The 22,319-nt window shown below is 37.9% G+C and overlaps 2 pseudogenes; one reads left to right on the forward strand and one right to left on the reverse strand.

The window, feature by feature from the left end:
* The window catches only part of LOC130841745 (PABIR family member 1-like), a 39,027-nt pseudogene that overhangs the window by 11,952 nt on the left and 4,756 nt on the right, over nt 1–22,319 (reverse strand).
* Nucleotides 7,689–8,727, forward strand: LOC130842172 (annexin A2-like; annotated as a pseudogene).

Raw genomic sequence — 22,319 nt, forward strand, 5'->3', positions numbered from 1 at the left:
CAGAATTTTGCTTATTGCTTCTCTCACTGAAAGTTGGAGCATTCCCCAACATCAGCTATTTTAGGATCGTTAGTAAAATTGGGTTGACACTTTTATTATTTATATCTTGCCTATCTCTAAAACGGATATGAGATGGCTTATAATAAAATAAGACTGTTAAAATAAGGATAAAGTTGAGAGCCATGTAACTGTCAAGGGCAAAGAGTACTATATGCTAGAAACCTAGGTTAAGGAGAGTTGTTGCACTTGAGCACTGAACTTGGCTTTCAACTTTTTAGTATCTAAGGTAAAAATGAAAATAGTAAGTCACCCAGGGACTTCCTTGGTGGTGCAGTGGTTAAGAATCTGTCTGCCACTGCAGGGCACATGGGTTCAATCCCTGGTCCGGGAAGATCCCACATGCTGTGGAGCAACTAAGCCCTTGCACCCCAACTACTGAGCCTGCGCTCTAGAGCCCACGAGCCACAACTACTGAAGCCTGAGCGCCTAGAGCCCGTACTCCGCAACAAGAGAAGCCACCGCAATGAGAAGCCCGCACACCACAATGACGAGTAGTCCCAACTCACTGCAACTAGAGAAAGCCCGCGCACAGCAACGAAGAACCAATGCAGCCAATTAATTAATTAATTAATTATTGTTTTAAAAAAGTCAATCACCCACTTTTGTTCTCTGAAGGAGAGTTTTCTTGAAAGATTTTAGTTGCCCAGTGACACATTGCTCAATAAATGCTTGTTGAAAGAATGAAATGATTTGTAAACTAAGATCAAATTAAATTTCTTTTAAAACAAGCTAGGCTATTCCCTTAGAGGAGGTCTCTTCATAAGACAGACTAAGTATTTTGTAGGTTCCAAGGAAAACTCAAAAACGAATCACATGGGCTTCCTAGGTGGCGCAGTGGTTAAGAATCCGCCTGCCAATGCAGAGGTCACGGGTTCGATCCCAGCTCCAGGAAGATCCCACATGCCGCGGAGCAACCAAGCCCGTGTGCCAAAAAAAAAAAACAAATCACATAAACCTAACGTCATTGCTTTACTAGACTAAAAAATGGTAGCAAAGTCCATAAGACAGACTAACTGTGAAACCTGGCCAGTAGAAGAAAAAGCTCACAGGCACACTTTATGTAACAGACAATATCTAAATTGTCCCTATCACAATCATGCCCTGTACTCCAGCTGGTATAATCTGTTTTAAATGGCTTCATCTCATAAACTTCCCTTACCTTTGTGTCTAAACCCAGTTTAATTTATCCAAACTAGGTAATATAAAAAGAAGGCTGTAATATGTGTGTCTAGAGTTTACATTTGTGAAGATATAAATACAAGGGATGCTAGAAATGCAGAGGTAGTATGTAAGTAGATAATTTTTAAATTGATTTTACTGAAGGCACTACAGAGAAAGTCAAGTTCTTATTGGGTACCAGTGATTTTATTTTCTATTTAACAAGTCAGGAAATAAATGTAAAGTTATAGAATAATATATCGTGAGCAAACTGTTATGGGTTGAATTGTTCCCCTCTGAAATCCATATGTTGAAGTTCTAACCCTCTGTGCCTCAGAATGTGACTTTATTTGGAGAGAGGGTCTTAGCAGAGGTAATCAGGTTAGGATAAGGTCATTAATGTGGGCCCCAACCATTATGACTAATGTCCTTATAAAAAGGAGAAATTTGGAGAGACACTTGTATAAGGAGAACACTACATGAACATAAAGACGGCCATCTACAAGCCAAGGAGAGAGGCCTGGAACACATCCTTTTCTCACAGCCCTCAGAAGAAATTAATCCTGATAACACCTTGATTTCAGACTTTGGGCCTCCAGAGCTGTGAGAAAATGAACATCTGTTTAAGCCCCCCAGTTTGCAATACTTTGTTAGGGTAATCCTAGCAAACTAATACACAAACTATTTCTGCAGGGCGGTTATTTGTTTAGGGGCCTGGGAGAGAGGGAACTAAAGGCTGAATGCTTTCAAACCTCTTGAAATATAAGCTCAATTATCATTAGGAAAGGAAAATGGCATAAAAGTTCCTGAATATTTAGGAAGAATTACTATGTTTAGAAAATCAACTTTCATGGTAATCATTTGATATGTGTATATATTTTGCAATATAAACACATATCAAATTATTACATCGTACACCTTGCACATAGACAATGTTACATGTCAATTATACCTCAAAGCTGAAAAAGAAAAATTAACTTCTAGCTTGATGTTCTCAAGCTCTCTAATACCTAGAAAACAACTAACAACCATAGTCAAGAAGAAATTGTCCATTAACCGCCTAATAGGAAAAGGGCAACTAAAACCATACCCTTACTTAGATGTTGACCCAGAACCTAATACTGACTTGGGGCTGTGTGCTTATTTTAGAATAAAAGCAAATATAATCAAATCAGTTTGTAGGAAATACAGGGAATAAAAGAGCATATTAAACAACACCACATGGAAGCAGAATCAGAATGTGGGGCTTTCCACAAGACAAATGGGCTGGTTTCTTCAATAAGTAAGTGGCATAGAAGAAAAACAGGAAGCGAAGGCTGTTTTAAATAAAAGAGACCTAAAAGATCATGGTTGGAACATGTTTGAATCAGTGACAAAGGCATTTTTTTTCTTTGAAAATCAGGAAAATTTAACATGGATGGGTTATTTAATAAAATTAGGGAATAACTCTGTTAGATGTGATGATGGCATTGAGATTATGTAAAAAGTCCTCAGAGATTCATACTGAGTACTTATCGGTAAAAAGATAGCAGGGATTTACTTTAAAGCACCCTCTTCCCCCAAAACAGAAGGGGATAGTTGAAAAATGAGGTACAAAATGTAATCAACAGTTAAAGCTGAGGGACTTCCTTGATGGCGTAGTGGTTAAGAATCCGCCTGCCAATGCAGGGGACACGGGTTCAATCCCTGGTCCAGGAAGATCCCACATGCGGCGGAGCAACTAAGCCCGTGCGACGCAACTACAGAGCTCAGCGCTCTAGAGCCTGCAAGCCACAATTACCTGCGAGCCACAACTATTGAAGCCCTCGCGCCTAGAGCCCGTGCTCCACAACAGGAGAAGCCACCACAATGAGAAGCCGGCGGACGGGCTGCGAAGCAGAGTAGCCCCCGCTCTCTGCAACTAGCCTGCATGCAGCAACAAAGACCCAACGCAGCCAATAAATAAATATTAAAAAAAATATTTAAAGCTGAAATTGAATACATGGAGGTTCTTTTTTGTGTGTTTTAAAATTTCTATTAAACAATTTTTAATGTAGTATGCCAGGCACTACACATATATTAAATCCTTTCATCCTCACAATAATCCTATGAAGTAGCTACTATTATTTCCCCTATTTTACTAAAAAATTAAATTAAATTAAATAAATGCCTTTGTTAATGTCATTAAAGTTCAGAATGTAATGAGGCAAGAAGCAGACATTTGTGTTTTGTACTTAAAAGGTTAATAAGTTCAATAGCTAAAAAGAAGTCATAGTTAAAGAATGTATGTAAAGAAATATGCAACTTAAGATATCTATCAGATGATTAAACTGCTGAAAATGTCTTAATTTTCCATTCAGTCAGCACCCAGATTGAAAGCTAATGTTATTTGTTTTCCTATTTCATTCATTTTCTACTTGTGTTTCATTTTATTTTAGTTTTAGTTTTTATTTTTGTTTTATAATTTTACTTAAAGTTTTTAAATTTTACTTTATTTTTTACTGAAGTATAATTGACCTACATAGTTAGTTCCAGGTGCACAACATAGTGATCCAGTATTTCTATATATTACAAAAAATGATCACCACTGGTGTTTCATTTTAAATGTTTATAATATATATTCTGTCACTATGGAAGTAAATTGCTTTACAGTTTATATTACTAACCAGTTAAATTAGTCCTGATTTCAAGCTTCATAATCAAATAGAAACATATAATCAATTTTTAAATATTTGGTCTAATTTAGGGGAAGCAAAAAAAAATTGCACGGATAAATCAGAGGTCACTTTACTAGTTTTAGGTTCTTTCATTAAGAATTTCTTAAACAGCTGCATACTCACAATGACAAACAGTAAAGGAATGTTTTATTTACTAAAAAGTAAAAGAATCTTTTAAATCTTGCTAGTTGACGATAAGGTGGGCCTTAGGGAAGCCATGGTGTGGAGAGAGAGGGAGAGAGGGAGAGAGGGAAAGGAAGCAGGAGTTGGAAGTACTAAAAACTAGGGTTACAAGATACTTTGGGTTTTGTGCCACTGAAACATGGTGAGGGTAGCTGTAAAAGAATCCAGTAATTTGGGGTTAAGTCTTGGCTTGACACTTGCTAAGTCTGGACATTGGACAAATTACTAAATTTCTGCCATCTTTGGTTTCTGACCTTCTAAATTTGCTGTGGGATGAAATGAGACCACAGGTGAGACCTATTACAGTGCTAAGTGAATAATAAGTGCTTCATAACAGTTAACCACACCAGCACCACCCCCCCAGCCAAACAAAAGTCTGCTTGTAGTGGGTGAAAAAAATCCCACCACCCGTGGTGGAATGGTGATTTGATCTTTTGAGCTCTGTGGGTAATCCTTGGATAAATCAAAGATTTAATTCTGCATTAGGCTTTTGCTATTAAACACACACACACACAAAACATAAGGCAGTGAGGTGCAATGTGTCCCTGAACTTAGATCACTGAGAAGTGAACACAAAACAATAGCATTAAGACCGTTTTATATGTCAAAAAAAATTCATCTGGGGATTTAAGAAAACCATGATAACTATGGCTATTGTGAACCTGAAAATTAATTTTCATATATAGCATTCATTATCTTCTCTGAGATCCCTGAAAGAATGTAAAAGAGTATGCAGTTGACATAGATACACTACCAAATGTAAAATAGCTAGTGGGAAGCTGCTGCATAACACAGGGAGATCAACTGGAGGATGGGTGAGGACTTAGAGGGGTGGGATAGAGAGGGTGGGAGGGAGTCTCGGGTGGGAGGGAGTCACGGGAGGGAGGGGATACTGGGATATATGTATAAATATAGCTGATTCACTTTGGTGTACAGCAGAAACTGGCACAACAGTGTAAAACAATTATATTCCAATAAAGAGCTTAAAAACTTTTTTAAAAAAAGAGTATGCAGTATTTCAGGAAACTATCAGTTCATTAAAATAGTTAATAACCCAAATAAATAGAGGGCTCCTTAGTTGTTTTGGATTTTGGTTCTTTGTTTTTTTAGGGAATTAAAAACTTAATCACATGTGACCTCACTTAAACTTACTGAACCACAGGTATTTTTAAAAAGAAAAATAAAATTTACTTTTTTTTACTGAACAGCTGTCAGTTTTTCAAAACTTCTTACCTGTTTGATTTGATGAAGGCGACTGTCGGAAGCGTGCATGGGAGAAGGTGGTACAAACTGAAATTTAAAATATAAAAGTCAAGTTTCCTTTAATGTTTCTGATTATTTCTAAACATTAATTAAGTCAATGTTGAATGGCCTAAAATATTTCTTGGGTGCCTAATGCATGCTAGCAACAGCATTAATTAAATTTAAAGTTTTTTAAAAATCAAAAATCCAATTGAATCTTGTCTGAAAATTATATTAATTGAAAGTCTATATATATCATAACAGAACAAAATAACTGTTAAGATAAATACGGGGCAGAACATCAATAGAACATTTTGTTTATCTCTAGCTTTCCCTTCCCAAGGCATTAAGATCTTGAAAATCACCTCATTTTTCCTCGCTCATTATTAAAGCTTAGTGACGGGCATTATCCAGAAAAAAACTGAAAGTCATTAAATCAGAAGCTAACTTAATAAGCATACAAAAGAAACTAACAAAATAACCGCAAATATCTTGGAATCTAGCTGGGAAAACTAAACTTTCCTACTAAGGAATGACTAAAGGCAGATACTTGCTGTCTAGGCCCTTTCTCTTTCGCAGGACTACTTTCTCCTTTTTGGTCTTTTCTCAAAGCTTATGAAGATCCATACAAGAGGGAAAGGAAAGAACGGAGAGATTTAAAATGAGGCTTGAGAATTACCTTTAAATTTCATTTATCAATTCTATCTGTAGTCTGGTTGGTTTTTGAAATGCTAGATAATGAATTTACCATACCTTACGTTCACATTATATCTTAAGATCACACTGAATTGTGTGTTCAAACATATTTAATGAGCACCTACCATATGCTAAAGCACTGTGCTAGGCCCCGAGGAGCCAAAGATAAAAAGACATTTTTCTGTCCTTGAGAAATGCAAAGTCCAGGTAGGGAAAACTAGGCCACAGGTAAGTGCCAGAACAAGTCAGGATTTGTAGGAGTTCAAAGGACAGAGAATATAATTCTGCCTGGGGTCTTCGAGATGGCTTCATAGAAGAGGGCAGGAATTCATTACACAGAGAAGAGGAGGGAAGCTACTTCAGGGAGTGGGAAGAGATGCTCAGACAGAGAGGCATGTTTGGGGAACACGGAGGTTCAGCATGGCTGAAACTTGGCACATAATAGGGCATGGCAAGAAGCAAACTTGGGGGAAATTTGGCTGAAACCAGGTTGTCGTTTTTGGACTTAAGCCTTTGAGCCCAATAGGAAACCTAAAGCATAGGTCCCTCTGAGTTCTTAAACCTCAAAGTATTTTCAACAAGAAGATTATATCTATTTTTGAAAGGCAACCCTAGCAACATATGCAGGACAAATTGAGGGTGGAGCGAAGAGGGACTAGAAGCAGGGTCACAAGTCAGGTAAAAGATGACAAGGGTTTGACATTAAAAGGGAGGGATGAAGACAAGGCAGATTGGAGAAATGATAAAAAAAAAAAAGTAAAAAGCTAAAAGTTGGCCTGAGGGTTCTAGCCGAAACTACAAATGGATGGTGGCCAAGAAAGGCAGTAAGAGGAGCAAGGTGATGGTGGGGAGAAGATGAGTGCTCAGAAAATGCATGTTGGACAAATAAATGTTCTTATGAAGCAGATAGTCTGAATTTTTATTAGATTTTAAAATTTATCATATAACTTTTAAAGGAGATATTACCTCATCAATTATATTTTGCTTAAGAAAGTGTTGAAATCAGCTTTTTTCTAACCATTTGCTAGAAGGTGAAGGAAACAGCCAAGGTTCAAACACATTGACACATCATCAACCAAAGTTCATAGCTTATATTAGAGTTCACTCTTGGTGTTATACATCCTATGGGTTCAGACAAATGTATAATAACACAAGTCCATTGTTACAGTATCATACTGAGCAGTTTCCCTGCCTTAGATAGTCAGTGGGAAGTTGTTGTATAACAAAGGGAGTCCAACTCGAGGATGGAAGATGCCTTAGAGGACTGGGGCGGGGAGAGTGGGGTGACTCGAGGTGGGGGGAGTCAAGGAAGGGAGGGAATACAGGGATATGTGTATAAAAACAGATGATTGAACCTGGTGTACCCCCAAAAAAAATAATTAAAAAAAAATCCTCTGTGCCCCACCTATTCATCCTGATCTTTAATTTTCTCAACAGAATTTGACTCAATTTTTTTCTCCTTATAAAGCAATCAATACATGCTCAGTATAAAACATAATTAATGGGGAAAAAAGCATCATCCACTCTCCAGAGATGACCATAGTAAATATTTCAGTGTTTGTTTTTCCAGATATTATTTTGCAGTTTGAGTTTTTTGTTGTTGTTGTTTTTAATAACACATTCTGGCTGCACATCTGAGGCTACTTGCAGCTCTCAGCTCTTGGTACAGCTTCTATCAAAATGCCTACTGTTCACAAAATTCCGTGCAAGTGCAGTTTAGAAGGTGACCACTATACATGCTCAAATGCATACAGGTCAGTCAAAGCATACACCAACTTTGATGCGGAGCGGGATGCTTTGAACATTGAAATGGCCATCAAGACTAAAGGTGTGGATGAGGCGCCACTGTCAACATTTCAACCAACTGCAGCAACGAACAGAGACAGAATATTACTTTTGCCTATCAGAGAAGGACCAAAAAGGAACTTGCATCAGCACTGAAGTCAGACTTGTCCAGCCACCTGGAGAAGGTGATTTGGGGCCTTCTGAAAACACCTGCTCAGTACAAGGATTCCAAGCTGAAAGCCTCCTCCAGTGAAGAGGCTGGTGACTGATGAAGAATCTCTCATTGAAATCACCTGCTCAAGGACCACCCAGGAGCTGCAGGAAATTAAAAGTCTACAAGGAAATGTACAAGACTGATCTGGAGAAGGACACTGTTTCTGACACATCTGATGACTTCTGCAACCTGATAGTTGCCCTTGCAAAGGGTAGAAGAGCACAGGATGGCTCTGTCATTGACTATGAAGTGACTGGCCCAAGATACCTGAGATCTCTATAATGCTGTAATGAAGAGGAAAGGAACTGATGTTCCCAAGTGGATCAGCATCGTGACCGAGCAGTGTCACCTCCAGAAAGTATTTGAAATGTACAAGAGCTATAGCCCTTATGATCAAGAAGGAGCTGAAAGGAGACCTGGAAAATGCTTTTCTGAACCTGGTCCAGTGTATTCAGAACAAGAAGCCCCTGTAGTTTGCTGACTGACTGTACAACTCCATGAAGGGCAAAGGGACTCATGATAAGGTCCTGATTAGAATCATGATCTCCGGCAGTGAAGGAAGAGGACACACTGAAAATTAGGTCTGAATTCAAGAGGAAGTACGGCGGGGCCCTGTACTGCCACATGCAGGATGACAGCAAGGGTACTATCTGTAAGTGTCGCTGTGCCTGGGTGGTGGGGGGTGAAGCCTGAGATGCACGAGGGTCCAGAAGTGGGGCTCCTATGCTTCCAGGTGACAGTTCTAGAAAATCAGTTTGCGATTAACAGCCCCCTTGTACCCATCCCTGTGAAGATGCCATTAGCTTGCATAAGCATTGCCTGACTTTCCCAGCAAGTCTCTCCTTTTAGCCAAAGAAATGAACATTCCAAGGAGTTGGAAGTAAAATCTATGATGTGAAACACTTTGCCTCCCTTGTACTGTATGCTAAACAGATGAATAGACTGAATTTTTACTTTAGAAAAAACGCAAACCCAAAATACATTCCAAGTAACTTTCGATGTTAAAATTCACCTGCAACACCACTGTTAAAGTCTGAATATTATACCATATAGAAGTACCATAATAATAAGAAGCACCTCTTTATGTGCCAGACATGTCTTCTCTCACTCAATTCTCACAACAACCCCATGACATTGACATTATTATTGTCCCCATTTTAAAGATTAGAAAACTGAGGGCCAGAGATATTAAGCAACTTGCTTGATCATACAGCTAATAATTGCTAGAATTGGGACTCAAACACAGATAAGGAAGGCTCATTCGGGCTCCTTTGGTGGCACAGTGGTTGAGAATCTGCCTGCCAATGCAGGGGACATGGGTTCGAACCCTGGGCTGGGAAGATCCCACATGCCGCGGAGCAACTAAGCCCATGTGCCACAACTACTGAGCCTGCGCTCTAGAGCCCGTGAGCCACAAATATTGAGCCCACGTACCACAGCTACTGAAGCCCACGTGCCTAGAGCCTGTGCTCTGCAACAAGAGAAGCCATCACAATCAGAAGCCCAAGCACTGCAAAAAAGAGTACACTCCGCTTGAGCAACTAGAGAAAGCCTGTGTGCAACAACAAAGATCCAATGCAGCCAAAAACAGATAAATAAATAAATTTAAAAAACAAAAAAGGAAAGCTCATTCGTTTAATCTGTTCCCTGTTGCTGGACATTCATACGGTTGCCACATTTTTTGCTTGCTTTTATAAATAATGCTATGATCAAAGGAAACTATAAGCAAGATGAAAAGACAACCCTCAGAATGGGAGAAAATATTTGCAAAAGAATCAACAGACAAAGGATTAATTTTGAAAATATATAAACAGTTCATCCAGCTCAATATCAAAAAAACAAACAACCCAATCAAAAAATGGGCAGAAGACCTAAATAGGCATTTCTCCAAAGAAGACATACGGATGGCCAAGAGGCACATGAAAAGCTGCTCCACATCACTAATTATTAGAGAAATGCAAATCAAAACTACAATGAGGTATCACCTCACACCGGTAAGAATGGGCAACATCAGAAAATCTACAAACAATAAATGCTGGAGAGGGTGTGGAGAAAAGGGAATGCTCTTGCACTGTTGGTGGGAATGTAAATTGATACAGCCACTATGGAGCACAGTATGGAGGTTCCTTGAAAAACTAAAAATGGAACTACCATATGACCCAGCAATCCCACTCCTGGGCATATACCCAGAGAACACCATCATTCAAAAAGACACATGCACTCCAATGTTCATTGCAGCACTATTTACAATAGCCAGGACATGGAAGCAACCTAAATGTCCATCAACAGATGAATGGATACAAAATTGTGGTACATATATACAATGGAATATTACTCAGCTGTAAAAAGCAATGAAACTGGGACATTTGTAGAGACATGGATGGACCTAGAGACTGTCATGCAGAGTGAAGTGAGTCAGAAAGAGAAAAACAAATATTGTATATTAACACATATATGTGGACTATAGAAAAATGGTACAAATCAACCTGTTTGTAAGGCAGAAATAGAGACACAGATGTAGAGAACAAACATATGGACACCAAGTGGGGAAAGCGGGGAGGGTTGTGGGGAAATGAACTGGGAGACCGGGATACCAAATTGTACACTCTAAATATATGCAGTTTATTGTCTGTTAACTGTATCTCAATAAAAGTTCTATAAAAAATAAATAAATAAAGTTTTAAAAAGCAAGGCAGAAATAGAGACACAGATGTAGAGAACAAACATGGACACCAAGTGGGGAAAGTGGAGGGGGTGGGGTTGGGGGGGGAATGAATTGGGAGATTGGGATTGCCATATATACATTACTAATAAGAAAAAAACTATCAAATTGTACACTTTAAGTAAAAAAATAATGCTATGATAACCTTTAAGCTAATCTTTGCACACATCCTTAATGAGTTCTTTAGGATAAATTCATAGAGTTGGAATTTCTGGGTCACAAAGCTGTTGATACGCATTGTCGAACTGCCCTGCAGAAAGCTTATACAAATTCGCTTTCCAGCAGTGTATGAAAATATTGATTTCTTTGTACTTCTCCAACATTAGATGTTATTACTAATTTTTAAAAAGTGTATGCCCACTCTTAAGGCATACTTTAAAAATAATCTATTTTCCAAAGCAAGTAAAAAATATTGTGATCTATCCACAGTTTTGGATATTCTCCCCCAATGCATTGATCATTGAGAAGTTGTGCGGCAACATGCACCAAATCTGAAACCTTTAGGTTTACCTTTAAAAGTTCAAATATATATGTCCACACACACATATCTTTGAACAAGCAGAATTTTAACAAGTTTAATTCATGCTACTGATGCTCATATCATCCTCATTCAAACGTCCAGAAAGTTCACAATATAGAATGTGCAACATTAATGTTTATAAGATTTATAATCTAACTGAAAAGACATGCTAATCTGAACTTAAATATATACATACACCCTATATACGGAAATTATGGTACTTTAGTTGTATTATAAATGACTGTTGTTTAAAAAAAAACAAAAGAAGAGAATTGCATGGTGTGGCAAACAGTTCTAAACTAATTATGAAAGACTTCCTGGAAGAGATTATTTTTAATTGATATCTAAGGGATGGGAAGAAATCAGTTTAGTTTCAGACAAAGGCTCAGAATTTCCTATTGGAAAACTTTATCCAGGAAATCCTGAGAAGATTGCCTGGCTGAAACTGATGACATCAACAAGGATATAGTGTGATATGTCTGGGGAAGGTAGGATTTGAAACTGAGCTATAAAAGTATAAGCCACAGTAAAGCTTTTAAATTGGATAAAATATGGATCAAATATTGGACTTGGTGGGTTCTTTTAGTAATAACGTGGAAAATGAATTGTAGAAAGGGCATCTGGAAGAGAATTCTCCCAAAGATTAAGTACTGTAGGTGGTATATGCAAGAGAATTACCTCAGATAATTTTTCTACATGAAACAAGGTATTAAAATAGAAATAGTTTCCTGAGATGTCAATAAACCTCACTGGTATCTTTGGTGTAAATTTCCCATTTTGCCATTCTCTCACACTTTAGGGAAAAAAAGTCCTTGGGAGGAAGCAAGAGTACCAGCAGCAATGAATGATATCGCAGGGTAGGGAGGATAGGAGTGGGAATGTGGGGTTGGGAGGGTGCTGGGTGAAGCTGATTCCCAAGTGTTATCTCTAGTGAAGGAATTAAGATAGGAGGAAAGGTCATGGCTAGTTCCATTTAAGAGAGACCACGGGGTTCCTAGGTGGTGCAGTGGTTAAGAATCCGCCTGCCAATGCAGAGAACACGGGTTCGATCCCTGCTCTAGGAAGATCCCACCAAAAAAAAAAAAAAAAAATGAGAGACCAGAGAAAACTAATGTTGCAAAGACATTAAAATTTTAAAAAATAATGTTTAACTTTCCTAGGTTTGTTATTTTTAACCCATTTCTTACTGTAGTTACTAGAGATAAAGCACTTAGAAAATTCCGAACAAGGGTTGTATGCTATGTTTATGAATGTCTCTGCCTAGTTCCCAAAATGATTTAAGTTGGCTTACGAAGATACTGAACATGAATTGAATGCAGGCTAGAAGGACAGAGTATAAAGCAGGGCAAGGAATGTATTACACACTCATTACTGGGTGGGCCATAAATCGGATTTAGAGTTCGTAGTTGCCAACGTGTAAAGCAAAACCTATTCAGGTAAATATTGGTAAAACCATAAAATTAAAACGGAGAAATTGCTCAAGTAAAGTACAACTGTTTCCGACAGGAAGATGAGATGTATTTCCTGCTTCTGCTGGAGTGAGAGGAGGTGAAGATGGAGAAAAGACAAGGCTGCACCAAATTTAACAGAGGTTCCAGGAAGAGAATTCCTAGCACAAGAGTGGGGAACAGGCACCCAACCTCGGAGGTCTTAGGGGATACAGCAAAGGGGTAATTCAGGGGGAAGGCATAGTCTCCGTAGCCAGAAGAGGGTCTTGGGTTTCTGTTCATCAGAAGTGGGATGGAGTGATTTCCTGATAGTGGTGAAGAAAATATTTGAGCTTAATCAAGAAAATAATTGTGAGATAGGAGATTTTTACAAGGTTTGTAAATATACATCTCTATTTGTGTGTTAAATGGCACCCATGACTCTAGAATAACCTTTATCACCGCAACTTTTTCTAAAACACAGTTCAACCTACCTTTTAATACATTAAAAGCAGCGCCAGTTAAAAATTTTTAATTGTAGTAAAATATACATAACACAAAATTTACCATCTTAACCATTTTAAGTGTACAGTTCAGTAGTGTTAAGTAAGTACATTCATACTATTATGTAACTGATCTCTAGAATCCTTTCCATCTTGCAAAGCTGAAACTCTATACCCATTAAACAACACCGCCCTCAGCCCCTGGCAACCACCATTCCACTTTCTGTCTCTGGGAATTTGAATACTCTAGATTCCCGCAGCACCAATTTAAGGACAGTCTTAAGAATCATAAGCTATGGTTCACGATACCATTTAATAATACTTCTCAAGTACAGTTGACTCTTGAACAACATGGGTTTGAACTGCACAAGTCCACTTATACGTGGATTTTTTTCAATAAATATACAGTTGGCCCTCTGTCTCTGAGGGTTCCCATCCATGGGTTCAAACAACCACGGATTGCAAACTTAATACACAATCTGTGGCTGGCTGAATTTGAGGATTCAAACAAACCCTTGGATATGGAGGATGGGCTACAGGACTGGAACAAATCCCCTGCGGATACCAAGGGACAACTATATTTTCAAAACAATATTTTCCCAAGAATGATGTTTCTAATCTGATATATCAGTTAGAAATGAAAACACTTCTATTGTTGATGCTTTGTGAAGAACATTCAAATAGTATAGAAATGCAAACGATAGAAGTAACATTCTTCCTATAATTCCATGCTCCAGAGATAACTACTAATAATAGATTGATACATATCCTTCTCGACATCTATAAATATATAGAAGATCATGTTATACATGTGATTCTGAACCCTGGGTCTAATTACTAGATACAAAGGTTAGTGAGGCTTAAATATATGCAGTTTATTGTATGTCAATTGCATTTCAATAAAAGTTCTTAAAGAAAAAAAAAAGGTTAGTGAGGCTGCTCAGGATGGTAGAGTGGAAAGATTGAAGGAACCTGAGTCTCTGATGACATCACTGAGCCACTGAATTAACAAATCCTGGAAACTTCTTTCATGAGATTTCTTGTTATTTGAGATAAAAAATGTCCCTTATTGTTTAAGTCATTTCTAATCGAATTTTGTTACTTCTGCCCCAAACATTCAAATCATCATGTCATTCTCCTAGATAACTCAGCCTATCTATACTTAAGGCAAATATATACCTCCGTAAGTCTTATAATTATAGTGAGGTGATACTTGGAACAAAATAAAAGCATATGCATAACGCTGTTACAGCAAGCTAAACCAAAAAGCCTTGAAATTCCCATCATCGAATAAGCGAAAATGACTTCAGTTCTACCAAACCCAATCCATTGTACAAATGGTTTATTTTAAATATGCATGATATTAAGCTTAATTCCTTATGGGAATTAAGAGCCTAGAAATCCTAAGGAAAATTATGCATTTAAAAAAATGCCAGGTACATAGTTTCTCTACATATGTATTATCACTAATAAAAACACATTTATTGAGCATTTAGTATGAACCAGTGCTTTACGCTGATTAATACAATCACAACAAACTTATGAGGCAGATACTACTACATTCCCATTTACGGATGAGGAAACTAAGGCATAGAAAGGGTAATCTGTCCCCAGATAATCAAGCTCATATGTATGGTGCCATTTACAGGTCCTCTCCTCTCAGTCATTCTTTAACCCAATCCAATCTGCCTTCTTCTCATCCTACTCTTTTCTCCACTGAACTTTCAAGTTCATGAGTAAGCTCCATTTTGGTAATTCAAAAGGACACCTTTCAGTCTTTATCATGTGTGATCACTTGACAGCATATGACAATAATTTTCCGTGGTTTTTCATGATATTACTGTCTTCTGAGTCTCTTCCCACCTCTCTGACCATTCCATCATAGTCTTCTTTGGTGAAGTCTCTTCTGAGATTGATTTTTAAATCTGGCGATTTTAAAAGCTTTTTCCTGTAGCCTCTTCTCTTCTTTTATACTCCCTCCATAGGTCATTTCATTCATTCCCATAGCTTTAAATAATGATCTATTGATGATTCCTAAATGTATCTCTACCCCAAGCGTCAAACTAGTGTATATAACATCTCCACTTAAAGATCGCAGAGAACCTCAAACTTAACATGTCCAAAACTAAACTCATCTTCCCTTCTAAATCTATTCTTTTTCCAATGTTCCCTTCTTCTATGGTACCACTATCCCACCAGTTGCCCAAGCCAGAGAGCTAATAGTCATCTTTGCCTCCACTGTTTCCCACTCTCCATTGAATCTATCACCAATTGATTCTACCTTTCAAATATCTCGGGCATCTGCCACATTTTTCCATGCTCACTGCCATCATATTAGGCCAAGTTACTATCAGTTGTTTGCTAGGGTTACTGCAGTTGCCTATCTGATCTCCTTGCATCTATTTTTGTCCTCTCCCAATTTATGGGGCTGGCCAGAATGTTCAAACTTTTTGGCCAACACAATTCTTTCCCCTCTGCAGCTAGGGTAATCTTTTAAAAATGCAAATTTGATCAGGTCACTCACAGACTTAGAATTTTTCAATGGCTTTCCATTGACCTTAGGATAAAGTGTTTTGGCTGTGCCACATGGCTCGTGGGATCTTAGTTCCCTGACCAGGGATTGAACCCAGGCCCAGGCAGTGAAAGCATCGAGTCCTAACCGCTGGACTGCCAGAAAATTCCCTAAAGTGTACAAATCTTTAAAATGACTTGGAAGGCCCTAGAAGATTTTACACTAGTTTACATCTCCAACCTCACTTCTCATCACTTCATCTTTACCTCCACTCTAGCTAGAATGTACTTCCTTCAAATTCTCGACACCCTCTGTCCTCTACACACCGCACTCTAGGCCTTCAAACATGTCATTGTTTTTAAACCTGGAATAGTGTCTACTCCTGTAACCAATATCCCAAACTAGCTAACTCCTTCACATCAGTAAGATCTCAACTAATACGTCAATTCCTCTCTAAATCCCTCAAACTAGGTTAGATCTCCCTGGCAAGTAGATCGGGGCTTAATACATAGTAGGTTGCTAAAAATATTTGTTGACTTGGTTGAGTAGAAAAGAAGACTGGATAGGTAGAGAGGGCTTTGATAGACAAGCAAGTGCCAGTAAATATTGCTGAATGAATGAGTAAGTGAGTGAATGGATAGAGGAAGAAAGATTTTTTAAATGAACAATTCTAATACACTATTAGTACATTTGTGGGAATAATACTGAATATCATTTTATAAAGGGGAAAATGCCCAGTTTTAAGATTAGGAGGCAATATTTTAAAATAGGTTCCAAGCTAAAACATTTCATTAAAATATGTCCTATAGCTTCCATCATATTAAATCATATGAGAGAAATCTATGAATAATTGTATATCAACAATTTCATCAGATAATCTAGATGAAATGGACAAATTTCTAAAAACACACAAATTACGAAACTAACTCAAGAGGAAATATAAGATCTCAACAGACCTGTAAATGAGAGATAGAATCTGTTTCCAAAACCTCCCAACAAAGAAAAGTCTAGAGCCAGATGGCTTCACTGGTGAATTCTACCAAACATTTAAAGAATTGACACCAATCCTAATAAAACTCTGCCAAAAATATAAGAGGAGGAACATTTCCTAACACATTCTAGGAGATCAGCATTACCCTGGTACCAAAGCCAGCAAAGATACTATGAGAAAAGAAAACTACAGACCAAAATCCCTTGTGAAAACAGGTGGAAAAATCCTCAACAAAATAATAGCAAACCAAATCCAATAGTACATTAAAAGGACTATACACCAAGACTAAGCGGGATCTATCTTAGGAATTCAAACATGGTTCCACATAAGAAAATCAAAGTAATAAATCATATTAACAGAATGGAGAGAAAAAAAACAACATGATCATCTCAATAGATGCAGAAAAAGCATTTGAAACAATTCAGCGCACTTTCGTGATAAAAATAGTCAGCAAGCAGGAGTAGAAAGGAATTTCCCTAACATGATAAAGGCCATTTACCCAAACCTACAGCTAATATCATACTCAATGATGAAAGACTGAAAGCTTTCCACTTAACGATCAGGAACAAGACAAGGATGTGTGCTTTTTGAAACAGGAGAGAGGTGTTGGTTGAACAACACTGAGAAAACACCAAATGCCCCTGAATTGTATACTGTAAAATAGTTAACTATGCATTTTATGAATTTCACCTCAAAAACGATTCCTAGAGTAAATCATTTATTCATTTTGGCTTACTGATATACAAGCATATTTCCTATGTTTACAGGATAATTAGTAGATGAGTTATAATTTAGAGATTGCATTATAACACCATGGAAGACAAACTATATTTTCAATTCAACATAAATGCGAGATAAAGTCAAACTGTAAGCCTGAAAACCACCCTTAGGAGAGCCTGCAAATCTTCCTCTCAAAATTAGAATGTTCTTTTAAAAATTGGAAGCCAGATGGTTTTATATATAAAAACAAATCCTCAACATTAAATCCATGTGGGATTTAAAAGTTAATTCTGCTGCAGCTGCAGCAGCTGCACCAATCATAACTGCAGTCAATGTGTTTATTTTTCCTTCAGTAATGTTTACAGCAATGTTTCTCAAAGTGGGAACTTGTTAGAAATGCAAATTCTCAGCCCCAGCCCCAGACCTCCTGAATCAGAAACTCTGGGGTTGAGGGCCACTAGTCTGTTTGAGCAAGCCTTCCAGGTACACACTCAGGTTTGAGAACCACTGATTAAGACCCATAGTGCAAGTCTATAAGCATTTTCTTACCAGACAGTGTTGTGCCAAAGACGTTGTACTGTTTCTTCGAGTTCTTAATGTGTCAGATTGGAACACCTGTGAATTATCACTAAGAAGAAAAGGAAAACATTTGTCATTTAAAATCCATTACAGGGACTTCCCTGGTGGCGCAGTGGTTAAGACTGCCTGCCAATGCAGGATACATGAGTTCGAGCCCTGGTCTGGGAAGATCCCACATGCTGTGGAGCAACTAAGCCCATGCACCACAACTAGTGAGCCCATATGCTACAACTACTGAAGCCCACCCACCTAGAGTCCGTGCTCTGCAACAAGAGAAGCCACTGCAATGAGAAGCCCATGTACCACAATGAAGAGTAGCCCCCGCTTGCCACAGCTAGAGAAAGCCCGTGCAGAAGAACGAAGACCCAACACAGCCAATAAATAAACAAAACAAATTTATTAAAAAAATAAAATCGAAGCGAGAGAGTAGCACAGACATATATATACTACCAACTGTAAAATAGATAGTCAGTGGGAAGTTGTTGTATAACAAAGGGAGTCCAACTCGAGGATGGAAGATGCCTTAGAGGACTGGGGCGGGGAGGGTGGGGGGGACTCGAGGGGGGGGGAGTCAAGGAAGGGAGGGAATACGGGGATATGTGTATAAAAACAGATGATTGAACTTGGTGTACCCCCCCCCCAAAAAAAAGTAAAAACATAAAATAAAATAAAATCGAATCCATTACAAACACTTTTTAAAGAAATAAGATTTCAAATCCTTAAACAACAATGCCATTGATGTAAATGGCTTCTTTGTGGAGACAGCTGTGCAGATGTACAAAATAGAACACACACACACACACACACACACACACACACACACACACACACACACACGAAGCCTTGGTTGGCTGAGCCTAAACAACTGTCCATGTAAGGTAAGGAATTCTCAAGCATGCCACTTTACCTCTAATCATTCTACCAAGAATAAGTATAATTTACTGTGGCCTTGGAGATACATCATTTTCTGGGTAAATCTGTAACAAATTTAAGCTTATGATTGAAGCTATTATGTTCTAGTACCAACTCCCTCTCAACTCCCAAACGAGAGGGATAGCCAGTAGCAGAGGTCGATAAAACTGAGATTTTCAGATACGTTTCATTTGGCCTACTCAATGTTAAAAATGTTTTTGAGTTAGCTGTGCACACTTGGAATAACTATGGAGATTTCACATAAAGAACCCAGATTCCAGATTTCTGGATTCTATGGAAAACTGGCAAGATTTTGCCACACTGGGCCACCTTCCCCCATGGCAACAATGTACTGAAGCTGAGCAGCTGCTGTCTGCTGAAGACAGCTCTTGTTCCCTCAGCTTTGAAGGTGCCCACCTAGCCGGCCTCAGCCTGATTTGAGCTTGGGACCCTGAAGAGATCATCTTTTCCTTTTATGTTTTGTTTTGTTATAACTTTTTAAAAATTTTTATTTTATATTAGACTATAGTTGATTTGCAATGTTGTATTAGTTTCAGGTGTACTGCAAAGTGATTCAGTTATACGTATGTGTGTGTGTGTATATATATATACACATATATATATTCTTTTTCAAATTCTTTTCCCATTTAGGTTATTACAGAATATTGAGCAGAGTTTCCTGTGCTATACAGTAGGTCCTTGTTGGTTATCTATTTTAAATATAGTAGTGTGTTGTTATAACTTTTCATTTTTAAACCTTTTAAGACTCATAAGAAATTGCAAAATGAATATAGAGAGTCCTCATATACCTTTCATCCAGGATTCCCCAATGATAATAAGAAAGCATCTTTAACATATTCTTTTCTGCCATCTATATCCAATCAGTTGCCGGGTCTTTTAGGTTTTACCTCTATGATCTCTCATGTTCATCTTATTCTTCCCAGTCTCCTTGCCAAAAAAGAATTCAAAGCATTTTTACTTTTCCACTGACTCTGCAATAGTCTAATTGGTCGGCTCACCTCTGTGCTTTCCCTATTGCAATCAGCTTGCTCTCCTGCTCACAACTTTCAATGACTCTCTTCATTGCCTGCTGAATTCAGTTACATTCTTTACTAAAACTTTCAAAGCCCTCCACAATTCAGCTCTGCAGACTTTGCGATTTCATAGACTAGGAAAATTTCAAAACAAATTCTTGACACAAACATACAGTTGCTACCGTTTTCTCTTGCCAAGTAAGGTCATTTTTAAAAAAATCTCACCAACTACCAATACCATCATTTCATTTATTAAAGGATATTTTGTTAATTTTTTAAAAAGCAGGAATATTAAAAAAAAAAAAAGGCAGGACTAACAATCTGAGTAAAATACAGTCCCTGCCCAGGAAAGTATGCTGTACTTGACTTTTTAAACCATGGATTAGTAAACTGTCACCTGGGATCAGCACTGGTCAGCAGATGAATATTTGGGAGCCAGTGATCCAGACATAGTTGACCAGCATTTTGGAAAACACCTATGCTTTCCTACTTCCAAGCCTGTTCCATGTTCTTGGAATGCTGTCCAGCTACCTGGCCCCCTTTCTTCCAGTCTGCATCCTATCAATCTGTTTGTTAGGGCCCATCTTAAATGCCACCTGTCCAAGAACCTTTCCCGTATCCCTCACCAATTCTGCTGTCATTTCTCACACTCTTCTTTTAATTAACCTAGCACTTTCTTTCCCTAAGCACATATTATTCTAGTATACCCTGAAGTCTTTTGAGTGTTTATTTTCCCTATTAAAAGCTTACTGAGCCTTGAGATACATCTTTGCAGCATGGTAATTTGCAAAATCAGGCAGTAACTCAATATTTTATGAGAGGATATACGTACAGGTCTAATTTTTACTTCCTTTCCTGTTCCCCTATGATAATAGGAATATATTTTAGCAGTCACTACTAGGAAGTTGGAGGGACACCAATGGGTTACATATTTCCACTGTCTTTTGTGTGTCGGGAGTAATTCTTTTTTCTTTTAAATTTTTATTGGGGTATAGTTGATTTACAGTTGTTGTGTTAGTTTCAGGTGTACAGCAAAGTCAATCTGTTATAAATATACATATATCCACTCCTTTTTTAGATTCTCTTCCCATACAGGCCAACACAGAGCACTGAGTAGAGTTCCCTGTGCTATACAGTAGGTCCTTATAAGTTATCTGTTTTATATATAGTAGGGTATATATGTCAACTCCAACCTTCCAATTTATCCCTCCCCCATGCCAGGGTAATTCTTACAGCTCACAGTTATATTCTCCCCTATATTTTTGTCTGAAATTTTATTTAATAAGACTATAACTGAAAAAAATCATTAAGGCAGCATATATTTCAATTGATATGCGTCACTCAACATGAATTCATGAAATCCTAGGTGATATCTAGAACAATTTGGAAAAAGTGAAGGTAATATAACTAGATAATGGTTAAATGACCAGTAAGCAGCTCTGTCTAAACTGCAATATACTTACGCCAGTTATATTCCAAAAGCAATCACTCTTCATAGTCACTATTCTTCTTCCAGGTTTGTACAAGTCTAATAAACCTGATGGGGGATATGGGGATATATGTATAAATACAGCAGATTCACTTTGCTGTACAGCAGAAACTGGCACAACAACATAAAGCAATTATACTCCAATAAAGAGCTAAAAAAAAGCCTTAAAATATCCTCTGTAAAAACAAAACAAAACAAAAAACAAACAAAAAAACCTGATGGTTGGCAAACTTTTTCTGTACAGGGCCAAAGAGTAAATATTTTGGGCTTGGTGGGCAATACAATCTTTGCTGCAACTACTCAACTCTGCCATTGTAGTGGGAAAGTGGCCCAAGGACAGTAAGCAAACAAATAGGTGTGGCTGTGCTCTAAGAAAACTTTATTTACAAAACCAATCAGCAGGCTCAATTTGGCCCCCAGGGAAGCAGTTTGCCTTTCAAACAAAATTGAGGCAGTAACAGTTTAAATGCAGAGTCAGGCTAGCAGTATTTAAAGGGGGAAGGCACTGGCAGAAACCCAAGAACTTAATCTCTAACAAGAGCCAGAGAAGTAGAAGAAAAAAAATACTACCTCTAAATAAAGTCACTGACACCAGTAGTGAAGTCAGCCAACTAGAGGGGCTAAAGAATATAAAGAACCAAGAGATTTAAAACTTTTGATATTGGTATTTTTAGTAATACAAGAGGAACACAAAACTAGGCAGGAGCTTCTTAAAAAATCGTGATACTCTCTCGCCATTATTATTCAACATAGTTTTGGAAGTTTTAGCCACAGCAATCAGAGAAGAAAAAGAAATAAAAGGAATCCAAATTGGAAAAGAAGAAGGAAAATTGTCACTCTTTGCAGATGACATGATATTATACATAGAAAACCATA

This window comes from Hippopotamus amphibius, chromosome X, assembly GCF_030028045.1.
Source record: "Hippopotamus amphibius kiboko isolate mHipAmp2 chromosome X, mHipAmp2.hap2, whole genome shotgun sequence".
NCBI classification, from domain to species: domain Eukaryota; kingdom Metazoa; phylum Chordata; class Mammalia; order Artiodactyla; family Hippopotamidae; genus Hippopotamus; species Hippopotamus amphibius.